This window comes from Scomber japonicus, chromosome 3 (assembly GCF_027409825.1).
Source record: "Scomber japonicus isolate fScoJap1 chromosome 3, fScoJap1.pri, whole genome shotgun sequence".
Taxonomy (NCBI): Eukaryota; Metazoa; Chordata; class Actinopteri; order Scombriformes; family Scombridae; genus Scomber; species Scomber japonicus.
This window is the reverse complement of record NC_070580.1, coordinates 34,575,276-34,587,895: the sequence shown is the minus strand read 5'-3', so window position 1 is coordinate 34,587,895 and position 12,620 is coordinate 34,575,276.

Here is a 12,620-nt window from a genome sequence, read left to right as displayed (position 1 = left end):
GCCAGCTCTCCAAGAATAGACTTTGCTGCTGAGAATTTCTCTTTTCCATTTCATCTTCCGAGACAGTTTTTTGGCATTCACACAGGGGGCCGAAAATCAAAAACAAATGTGCGTTTTTTTTTTTTTTGTTTTTTTTTTAAAGATTCATGTTTCTTGGTACTTTCGCCTTTTGTTCTCCAGTCTCAAAATAGAAAGAGACAGGAAATGGAAAGGCAAAACAAGAGAGATGATGTGAAAATCATATGTAGACAGTTTTGATCTCAGGATGATGTGGTTTTTAGTATGCTCCACAGAGACACCACTTATATATATATTTATATATATATTTTTTTTGTGTTAGTTTTCTAAGATTTTTCCCGTGTCCTCTCCCATCTGACATGCTGCCTCTTCACTATAGTCTCTGTTTACAACCGCTGCCCTATGGATACACACACACGTCTCCTTGGTGACACAACATGTCGCCTATGTCTTTCTTTTTTTTAGTGGGAGGATAAACTAACATGAGAGATTTATATTATGGTGATAGCTTCTGTCTAATATCCTGAATAATCACACGTCAGTGTTTTTACTTTCTAATGAGCAGATTAACCCTTGTGTCGTCCTCCTGGGTCAAATTGACCCCACCTCTTCCTTCCTTCCTTCCTTCCTTCCTTCCCTCCTTCCTTCCTTCCCTCCTGCCTTCCTTCCTTCCCTCCTCCCTTCCTTCTCTCCTCCTTTCCTTCCTCCCTTCCTTTTTTCCTTACTTCCTTCCTTTTTCCCTCCCTCCTTCCCTCCTTCCTTCCTCCTTTCCTTCCTCCCTTCTCTCCTTAATTCCTTCCTCTTTTCGTCCTTACTCCTTGCCTTCCTTCCTTCTCTCCTTAATTCCTTCCTTTCTTTGTCCTTACTCCTTTTCTTCCTTCCTTCTCTCCTCCTTTCCTTCCTTCCTTCCTTCCTTCTTTCCTTCCTTCTTCCTCCCTTCCTTCCTTCCTTCCAGGACAACAGGAGGGTTAAACTTTTGATTATGTGGTATGGGTAGATAAACAGTCTTTATTTTTATGATATTAGTGTTATATTAGCTAAACTTAATGTATTGATTTGTTCTAGAGGTAAAAGATGCCTGCAATATCTTTTTGGGCCACTAGGAGGCAGCAGAAACAATCGGTAAGTACAGCATGGCCATATTATCACGTTTTTAGTTGATATGGTGAACTTGTTAGCAAACATTACCATTAATTTAGAGTTGTGTGGGCCACCTGGCTCGGTTTTGGTCTCCACCAACTCCTGAGGGAAAAATCTGTTAATCGGCCGCTATGTTCACCAGCTAGTTGCCAACTTTATCTGTCCTTTGGCAATCGGCAGGTAATGTACTGTGGGAAGCTGTGTGCAGAAATCGATGCATTCTCTGGCCAAAATATACGCTATAGGAGCCTTGAGAGTGAATCAAATGGTAAAGCTGTTGGCAAGACCAGCACAATACTGAGCTGAAGGAGCTATGAAGCTTATTTAAATAGATAGAGTATATCTGGGTTTGTCATTGCAGACATCCACTTTGAAAAAGTCATTTTGATCAGCCTCTCTATACAATGCATGATTTAGTAGGTGGATTATTTGCATTTGGTCAGAGCAACGACTCCTACTTCCTTTCTATATGCTAAACTATGTTAATCACCATCTGGCTGTAGCTTTACATTTAGCATAAGACATGAGAGCTGCATTTATCTTCTGGAAGCTGCATAACCCGCTAATGCATAATAAAATATTTCTTTAAAGTAAGAAAAGTAAGAGTGCTGATTATAAAGTATGATTTTTTTTCAGACTGTTATATTATAAAATCATGTCAAAAGTTTTCAGTTTCATGCACAAGACAGCCATACAGTAGTATTAACCATTAACTCTCTGAAAGTAGCTTAACCCTCCTGTTGTCCTCACGTCAAGGAAGGAAAGGAGTAAGGAGTAAGGAGGAAAAGAGGAAGGAAGCAAGGAGAGAAAGAAGGGAGGAAGGAAGGAAGGAGGGAGGAATTTAGGAGAGAAGGAAGGGAGGAAGGAAGGAAGGAAGGAAAGGAGTAAGGGGTAAGGAAGGAAGGAAGGGAGGAAGGAGGAAGGAAGGAAGGAAGGAAAGGAGTAAGGAGGGAGGGAGGATCAGATAGTAGTCTCATGAACTAAATACTTTCTGTTCCCAAAAAAGAGAGAAAAGGAATAGGCTAACTCAGAGGAGTCAAACTCATTTTCATTCAAGGGCCACATACAGACCAATTTGATCTCATGTGGGCCAGATCATTTAAAAGATGGAGAGAAGGAAGGAAGGAAGGAAGGAAATAAGAAGGGAAGGAAGGAAAGACAGGCAAAAGGAAGGAGGGAAGAAAGGTAGGAAAGACAGACAGTGAAGGACGAACAGACAGACGGAAGGAAGGAAGAAAGAAAGGAAGGAAGGACAGACAGAAGGATGGGAGGGAGGAAGGAAGGAAGAACAGAAGGAATAAAGGGAGGAAGGACAGATGGAAGGAAGGAAAAGAACACAGGATGCAAGTGGGCTGGATGGCACCCCTCGGCGGGCCGTATCTGGCCCACGGGCCGCATGTTTGACACCCCTGGGCTAACTCATCTGTTCTTACTATTTTTGATGAATGGAAGTTTCTGTTTTTTTTTGTTTGTTACAAGAGTAAGAGCAGTTTTGGGGCTGGTTGCTACAGTACTGCAACAAATCATACCATAACCATTAACTCTCTGAACGTAGCTTAACCCTCCTGTTGTCCTCAGGTCAAGGAAGGACAGGAGGAAGGAAGGAAAGGAGTAAGGAGAAAAAGAGGAAGGAAGCAAGGAGAGAAAGAAGGGAGGAAGGAAGGAAGGAAAGGAGTAAGGAGGAAAAGAGTAAGAAAGCAAGGAGAGAAAGAAGTGAGGAAGGAAGGAAGGAAGGGAGGAATTAAGGAGAGAAGGAAGGGAGGAAGGAAAGGAGGGAGGAAGGGAGGGAGGGAGGAACAGTACTGCAACAAATCATACCATTGTTCAGTGTGTAGTCTCTGTATTTACACAGCCGTACAGTATGTACTCCTCTCTGTTTGCTAAGATCCTGTGTGTGTGTGTGTGTGTGTGTGTGTGTGTGTGTGATGGTATGTGGACGTCAGTCATTATGTGTGATTTATTAAGTTTATGTAGGTTTCAGCTTGTCTTCACATCCATCTGTCCCCAACAGCTTCAATCATTCAGTCAGAAGTGGCGGTTCAGATCTGGCTCATATGGATGCATGCTAGTTGAAGTCTGAAGGTGAGTTTGAGTGCAAAAATGTGTATGTACTGTACTGTAGTGTGCATTGGTCTTTAAATTACTTTCCCATGTGCTACTCTGGTGCTCGCGTGTGTGTGTGTACTGTGTGTGTGTGTGTGTGTGTGTGTGTGTGTGTGTTGAAACTATTACATAACAGTAGACTCTTGGGGATAATTAAGAGTCAGCAGAATGTACAGTACAGTGTACATACACAAAATAAAACCCTGTTATTTAGCAGAGTGGGGAAAGCAGTCACATGTGTACACACATCATTTATACGGACAGGGAAAATACATAAACACAAACAGACACATTTCCACATAAACAGACACCACTGTACTCACTTCAAATAAAATACACACAGTTCAGTACATTTATGTTTATGACTCCCAGCTACTCATACACACACGGCTTGTTTCCACCAAAACATTCAGGAACTAGGAGACCTCTGTGGTACTACTGTATAAAAATCCCGCAAAATTCCTTGTTTGTGTTTGCAATTGAAAAATGAAACAGTACAAAACTAAACTAAACTAAACTAAAAAAAAAGCCCCATTATGAAGCATGAAGCAATGGAGATGTAAGTAGAAACATGTGTTTGGGTAAAAACTGAAACCAGGTTCCCCTTAATTGTAAAATGAATTGTTGTACAAGTAAAATCTGAATGCATTAAAGTAGAGTCTTTCTCTCCCTCACTTAATCAGTCACTCACATGCACATGCAATATTACAGGTTACATTAAAGGGGACATATTGTGCACATTTACTGATTTTATCTTTAATTTGGGGCACGTCTGGAATATATTTGTATGATTTGCAATTAAAAAAACTCCATACTGGCCCTTTATGCAGCCCCCTTATTTCAGCCTTTGTCTTAAACAGGCTGTTTTAGCTCCTGTCTCTTTAAACCCCCCCCCCCCCCACACTGCACCCTGGTTTGATTGACAGCTATTGGCGGTTGCCCCTATAGATATTTCCACCTGCCCCGGAGGCTACATCGACTAACTATATAGTAGAAGGACTTCATTTTTTTTTTTTTTGTTCTTTACTCGAAATGTCAGCTTCTCAAATACACCTGTTCATGTTTGAGATCTAAAATATGTGAGTGGAAAATACAAACAATACATGGAGCAACCTTAGCAACAAATGCCATGAATCAGTTGATGGAGCATGCATAACAAGCTGACATCAGGTTGAAAAAAACCGTTGCAAACAATGAATTCAGAGCAGGTTGTAACCTGAGCTTTTGACTTGCAGGGAGCATTTCTACATACAGTAGTAGCCACTTCAAAGTTCCCATCCAACCTGAAAGCCAGCTGAATGGCAGCCGACTCCCAGCCGAGTTCCAGCAGCTGGAGCGACCCCCCTCCTTCTCCTGGGCATGTCTATCTTTTCCTGTAAACCCATCTATTCATTGTAATACAGGGTTTGACCAGGAGATGGCGCTTCTGTCACAAAATAGCCCACATTCTGATGTTCTATCAATTTTTACTGACCGGTCATCCGAAATTCATCAAATCAAATCAAAAAATTAAATAGCCTACTGACTACTGATTATTTTTTTATTTGTTTTGAATCTAACACAAAAAAAGCCTTTTCATATTTTAATTTTAGGCTAAGATGATTAATACGAAATGGCAAAAACGGGCCACAGGACTGTATTTGATTTTAGGCAATTATACAGCACATTTGTGCCAGCCAACCCCGGCCTATTCAGTGCATGCTTTAAGCCAAGTAAGCCCATCCACCTTATTAGCATTATCATTCCTCAACTTTTTGTTTGGGCTTAATGGGCCATTTGTTCCATTGTCACACAAGTTACGCACAGAGATTCAGGCCAAGTCCACACGTACCAAAACGATCTTTTCCCCGGCATCGTTTCAAGAATATTTGCGTACAAACGGATCCATCTCAACACGCTACTTCATATTCCAGGCCTATAGGTGTTGCTGTTTCAGTTTCAGAAATTCACCAAAAAAGGAGAGGAAGAGGCGGAGCATGCGCATAAAGCTTGAGCGCTGTTTACAAATCGGCTAAGGCTAAGTTCGAGGGGTGTGGCGATGACATCATCGCAACGCAGGTATGCGTCTTCACCATCCAAACGAACACTCAAGGGCTGCGTTTGCGAATTTTTTCACCCTGGGCCCAGGTTTCAGAAAGCTTCGTTTCCACCCTGGGACCAGGTTTCAGAAAGCTTCGTTTTCAGGCATTTACAGTATTCTTTTGGACGATCGGCCAAAACGATGCAAAACATCTGCGTTTAAACCAAAAAGCGTCTCCGTGTGGATGGCCCCTCAGAATCAGAATAGTGTTCATGGACGTTGAACCTGTCAGGGACCAGTCAAGGAGCCATCAAGGAAACGGGAACTCTGAAATGGCTTCATCTGTAGATTAACCTCAAGTCATTGAACTCTGATAATAGCATTAGCGTAGATATCCTACATCATAACAGCATATAAGTAATAGAAAAGCACAAAGTCCTAATATGTCCACTTTAAAGTTCACAAAGAAATTCCAAATAACGACATAAACGGAAACATAAAATTAGACATTTTATTTTTTTCTTATTTTCAATCTTTTCCCATGTTCTTCTCGAAAAGAGAAGTATAGCGGTACACTTGTTGTTTCATAGAAAATGAAAAAAAACAAACAAACAAACAGAACGACAACAACAACAAAGTTATACATTTTATTTTTCATTTTATAATTTTTGTTTTTGATTTTTCTTCCAACGTTTTTTTTGGAAGAGTAATATTATCATAGAAAAATATTATATTACATAGAATAGAACTTTACACAATCTGAGAAAAAGAAAATTACACAATATCAACGCATACATTATCAATGGCCCAATCCGGAATCGCCAAAAGCTTTTCTGCCGCTAGTCAACACATCAAATAACGTCTTCATGACTGCTAGCTGACTGTGACTGCTAGTTTTGGAAATATGCAACAAGACATTGTTGGATATTAAACCATTGACCAGCATTCATTAGCAAGTTATAGCAAGTACGTACTTAACTTACTGTTAAACTGATTGATCGATCGGCACTGCTATAGTTTTACAAACCAGATAATTAAAAGTTAACTGTAGTTATCTGGCAAGTATGCTACTAACGTTAGCTAAATACTTTGGTTAGCTACTTTGCTGTAGTTAGCTCTACAGATGCTTCATTAGCAAGTTAGCTATAGTTTTCTTTGAATGAAGCTGACTAGGTGCTATAATTAGCTTTCTAACTGTCTGGGTAGCAGGTTAAGCTAAGATAATGGCTAACTGATAAGATAGCATAGTTAGCTAGTTCGTTTTATCCGGGCAGTGTGCTACAATAGTCGAATATTTAGCCAACCAAGAGAGAAATTAACTGTTTAATACAGTTTGAGTTTTCTGGGCAGCAGGCTAGTTAGATGACCAGACACTCTGGTTTTCTAACTAACAACCGAGTAACAGACACAGTCACAGTCAAATACCTAAAAACAGTACAAAGAGAGAAATAAGTGAAATCTGACATGACGTAATCTTTTTTTTTTTCATGTGTCACCAAATCAAAACTATGACTGACTGACTGACTGACTGACCGACTGACTGGCATAAATTTCACAATGCAAACTCATGCAGTAAAAACAGCAGCACATGCTCCGTCACTAACAGGAACACATTATTATTATAGAATACAATATTGATCTGCTGCCAAAGCTGCCATTAAAGGATCAGTGTGTAAGATTTAGCGGCAACAGTGTCGGCAGAAATGGAATAAAATATTAAAAGGCATGTTTTTAATTTGTGTTTTTAATCCCATGAAAACAAATAATTGTGTTTTTGTTATAATAATAAGAGCCCTTTTTATATCTACATTGAGAGTAGGTCCTCTTCCATAGAGCCTGTAATGTTGCACCGCCATGTTGCTATGGTAACCCAGAACAGACAAATCAAACACTGGGCCTTTGCAAGTTTCGGGGGTTCCCCTGCACACTTGCAAGGGGGAGGGTTATATTCAGTTAGTTGCAATATTCAAACTCACCACTAGATGCCACTAAATCATACACACTGGCCCTTTAAGAGGAAAGAGGAATGCAAATCATTCAGTTTCCCCACCCATTCTTCACTGGTCAAGGGGATTTGAACTATAGCATCCTCTTCGTCAGAAATTTAGTTCTTTTTGAGCTTTTAGGGTAACGAGTGTATGTGTTAGGGTTTGATTGGTTGTAGATAGGAGAAGCAGGCATTTGAAAGCGCCTTACTGCAGCTGATGATGTAATAAATGTCAGATTATGTAATAACTTGTCGAATGCAATGACATCTTTTTCATGCTTTTGAGCCGGTTATAAAATCAGGCCGGTCTGGACTATAACGTTGCAAAATTTTAATTAATAACTTTTTGAATTTTGGTTGAAAAATGTTATGCATAATAAGTTTATTATAATATCAGTCATATATTATCATAATTAACACTCAATTGAACGTACTTGCTGTTTTATATTAAATTACTGTGATAAATAATTATATTTTCTTACATGCCACTAATCTATGGGGCATTTAACGGTTCCGGTTTGGGCTTTTAAACTGACCTTTGACCCAGAAATGCATAGGGAGTATGAATGACCACACATACATACGTACATACATACATACATACTTACATAAAAACCAACAGAACAATTTGGAAGGCTTTTTCTCAGTATTTTGTCCTTTTTTTTTTTCTTGCTTTACAAAACATTTCTTTTTTTTTGGCCACTTTATATTGCGTAAAAAACACTCAGACAAGTTTTTTTCTGTTGTACATGAAAATACTTACAGTGCATGGTATTCAACAGTGTGCTTTTTTTTTGTAAGTGCTTGGAGAGAAGTAAATGTCCTTTTTTTTTGTGTTAGTTATGAAAACAGTTGTCTGTCTGTCTCCAGCTCGCTCACAAAAAACTGAGTTTCTATATTGTTTTCAGTCTCAGAAGAGTGAACGTCCCACAGCCCTGAAAATATCACCACTGTACAATGAAATGTACACCATCTAGCTCTCTCTCTCTTTGTCACACACACACACACACACACACACACGCACGCACACACACACACACACACACACACACACACTCAAGCCCAGAAGGGGGGAAAAAAAACAGACATCTGTAGATCTATATGTACATATAAACACACATGAATATGATACACACAGAAACCTCAACACACACACACACACACACACACACACACACACACACACACACACACACACACACACACACACATATATATGCATATCAATAGTCATGTTCACTCACTCACACACCAACACACACAGGTTTTCTCAAAAAGGGAGCAGCTGGATTCTAACTGTATTATATAACAATGTGAGGAAAGAGCGAGAGACATAGAAACAGAGTGAACGAGAGAGAGAGAGAGAGAGAGAGAGAGAGAGAGAGAGAGAGAGAGAGAGAGAGAGAGAGAGAGAGAGAGAGAGAGAGAGAGAGAGAGAACAGAGGTTTTGATTGTTCCTCTCGAAACATTTTTCCAATCCTACAGAGGACAAAGGCTACTTTCTGTCCTCTCTCTGTTTCACACACATTCTTACATGTATTACTCCTGTGTGTTGAGTATAGTGTCTCTCTCTCTCTCTCTCTCTCTCTCTCTCTCTGTCTCTCTCTCTCACACACACACACACACTTCTATACACTCACAGTCTATCTATACCTCCTATATACATGCATACAGACAGGAGCACACATGAACATATCACCTACACACACACACACACACCCTTTCACACACACATGAGTTGCAGTAGGAGTAGGAGGGGAGGGACAGCCAGTCTCAGCCCTGTTAATCCACAGATAATTGGAGCAGTTTTGGCAGTAATAAGAGAAAATCATGAAAAACAGGAGGTGAAGGAAGTGGAAGGAATGTCTGCTGTTACCAAACAGACTAAAATAAGAAGAGAGGAGAGGTGGGAAAGTTTTGAAAAGCTATTAAATGATAGGTTCAGATTTCTTCACGTTTGTCTTAATACAATAACCACATGCCATGGAGTTGCAAAGTGGGAGAGGTTATTTTGGCCGTTATGGAAGTTTAAAGCCGCAGTCTTTTTATGAATAGACAATAGTAGTTGCTAGGATGGGCATGAAACACTTATCAGTATATGACATTAGTAATTATAGTTGTGGTAACTGTACAGTCCTTTGTATATAGGTGAGAGGTTGAGTAAGGTTTTTAACTGCTGATTATTTCCCCCTTTAATTATTTGGTCTATAAAATTATGAATATTTCCAGTTAAAATTTCCAAAAATCAAAGGTGACTTGTCCAGATGTCTTGTTTTGTTTAACCCAGAGTCAAAAACCCAACTTTCCTATCATGTATGACAAAGAAAAGCATTTAAATTATCCAATTTGAGAAGCTGATACCAGAAGTTAAAAAGAAAAAGACTACTCAATTGTTGCCATGTGCCAGTTAACTTCCTGTTTGACTCAATTGATCATATAATAGTTGACTGCAACTCCCGAGATGCATTATTTCTTTTATGGTAGTCATTATTGGTAGGTGGAAGCTAAATATTACCCTGTTGGTAAAATAATCTGCAGCTTAAATCAGTTATTTTTTAAATTCTGTCTATACTGGATGAATTACATAACAATAGCACAATGCTTTGTTCTCACCTGCAATGACATATATGTGATTTCTCCAAAAATGAAGATGTAATAATTAAAACTGGTGGTCACAACATAAATGGACAGGATCATAATATCATTATCTCTGAAAGTCCATTATATTTGTTATATAACATTGGAGATATCATTAAAAGAAACTATATAATACTTCCAGAGCCAACAACCTCTCCCACTCTCCATATATAGGTTGAAGGATTTATTGGTCACTATTACCGTTATACTGGCTGAGAAATGACAATCCCTTCCCAACATGATTGTAAGAAAGTATCCACAGTTCTTGTCCTGTGCAAAACCAGGCATCCTCACTAATATATGCGGCTTCAGTAATGCCGATTAATCAAATTGGGAGGGTCAGACACACCAACAAAGATAGAAATACATTTTTTCCGACACACATGACACATGATGAACATGCACATCGGTAACAGAGGACATAGCAGCCAAACACACTTTAAGACAAATACATGATGAAACACATGCACAACCAGCATTGTCTCTTGCCCTTTTGTTGTATATGTGTGTGTGTGACTTTTCCCCCCAGTCTTCATACTTAAATTTAGTTCTTATCTTTATCTTTATCAGCATCCTGTCCAGTGAATCTCTACGTTTGCAGATGATGCTGTTAACTCTGTTTGTGATCGTTATGCTGCAAAAGGGCCAGTCCTCCATACAAAGCCAAACAGCAGTAACTCTTAAGTCTTCATGGCTGACCTATAGAGATCATTTGAACATACTTTGTGCAGTTATGATGGGTTAGTATCATCTATTCTAAAATTGTAATCCTGTAAATGCTTGCATCACTTTTAATCCTCCTGTTGTCCTCAAGTCAAGGAAGGAAGGAAGGAAGGAAGGGAGGGAGGGAGGAAGAAGGAAGGAAAGGAAGGGAAGGAAGGGATGAAGAAGGAAAGGAGGGAGGGAGGAAGGAGGAAGGAAGGAAGAAGGACACAGGAAAGAAGGAAGGGGGGGAAGGAAAGGAAGGAAGAAAGGAGGAAGGAAGGAGGAAGGAAGGGAGGAAGAAGGATGGTAGGAGGGAGGGAGGAAGAAGGAAGGAAAGGAAGGGAAGGAAGGGATGAAGAAGGAAGGAAAGGAGGGAGGGAGGAAGGATGGATGGGAGGAAGGAAGGAAGAAGGACAGAGGAAAGAAAGAAGGGGGAGAAGGAAAGGAAGGAAGAAAGGAGGAAGGAAGGGAGGAAGAAGGAAGGGAGGGAGGAAACAAGGAAGGAGGGAGGGAGAAAGGAAAAGAGGAAGGGAGGAAGGAAGGAAAGAAGGAGAGAGGGAGGAATGAAAGAAAGAAGGACATAAGGAAGGAAGGAAGGAAGGACAGACGGAAGGAGGGAAGGAAGGACAGACGGAAGGAAGGAAGGAAGGAAGGAAGGAAGGATAGATGGAAGGAAGGAAGGAAAGAAGGACAGAAGGAAGGAAGGAAGGACAGAAGGAAGGAAAGAAGGAAGGAAGGACAGAAGGAAGGAATTTGTAAATGATTTGAGTAGCAATATGTGGTGCAACCTCAAATCTTCTGAGCACAAGGAGACAAAATTAGCATTAATGCTAAATCACATATTTTTAAGAACTAGTGCAGGCTCCTAAGTTATATCCAGCTTTTCTGTTGCCTGTGTCTCTTTATCTTTTTTTTTTTTTGAGTTGGCACTGGTCTTATAGACGCTGTGACTAGCCCATTTGTATATTAGCTGTGAACTCTTCCTGCCAAGGCAAACTTTGGTGTATGCCAGAGGAAATTACAGTTGGACCTTATATCACATTTGTCTATTTGCTGTAAAGATAACAGTTTATATTATTAGCCTTTGATTTCTCATACCATCTGCTTTCACCAGAGACTAAAGATATAGCTATGTTTGCTGTTGAAGAGCAATGCTTTATTCCTACTTTGTGACATAAATCAATTATCCCCAAAATCTATATTTTTAGAGCAAAATACAGTTTTGAGGCTGCTGGAATCTGACAGGCTGCTTGGCTTTGTTTGTTTACGGCAATTATTCTAATGTGGTAAATCTATCTATTCTCAGAAGTGTTACATACAACCCCTTCATTGGTATAAATTGGTGTTTTTTATTATTGATGATCCTTTAAACTTGATCTCAATCATGATTTTTGCTATTTATAATGCATACATAGTAGCTACTGCTCTTTGACTTTGTAGGCAGCAATCAGCTGAGATGAGCTCTAAGACAACTGTGGTGACATATTGGGCGATTATAGATGGGCAACTCCCCCAACATTTGTCCAAAAGAAGAAGAAAAAAAAAAAACAAACCCTGAAAAGGTTAAATCAAAAAATCTTTGAAATGTCTTTGCAGGAAGATGTTCTTCTGTAGGCAAGTTTTCCTCCACATCTCCACAAGCACAGCTGCTCATTTATGCTGCAGCAACAGTTTCATTTGTTAGTAACTTCCATTTTTTTTTTTTTGTTAGGAGAGGAAAATCAATCCCTTTCCTGCTTTTATCTTCCCTTCGATGACTGGATAAAACAAAAACAGTTTGGCAGTTTTAATGACATCATTGTCTTGACGTTGTAATGATGGCACAGATTTAGATTTTTTTTTTTTTTTTTTTTGATAATATCATTGTGCTGACCTTTTTGACACGCAGTAGTATCCAATGTAGAAGTCAGCCTCCATGTGTGAAACAGCTTGTAAACAGCTAAAACTGACCTTTCCAGAAAATTCATCATGGAAATTGCATTGCAGCAGCATCTGAACAATATTGACTTC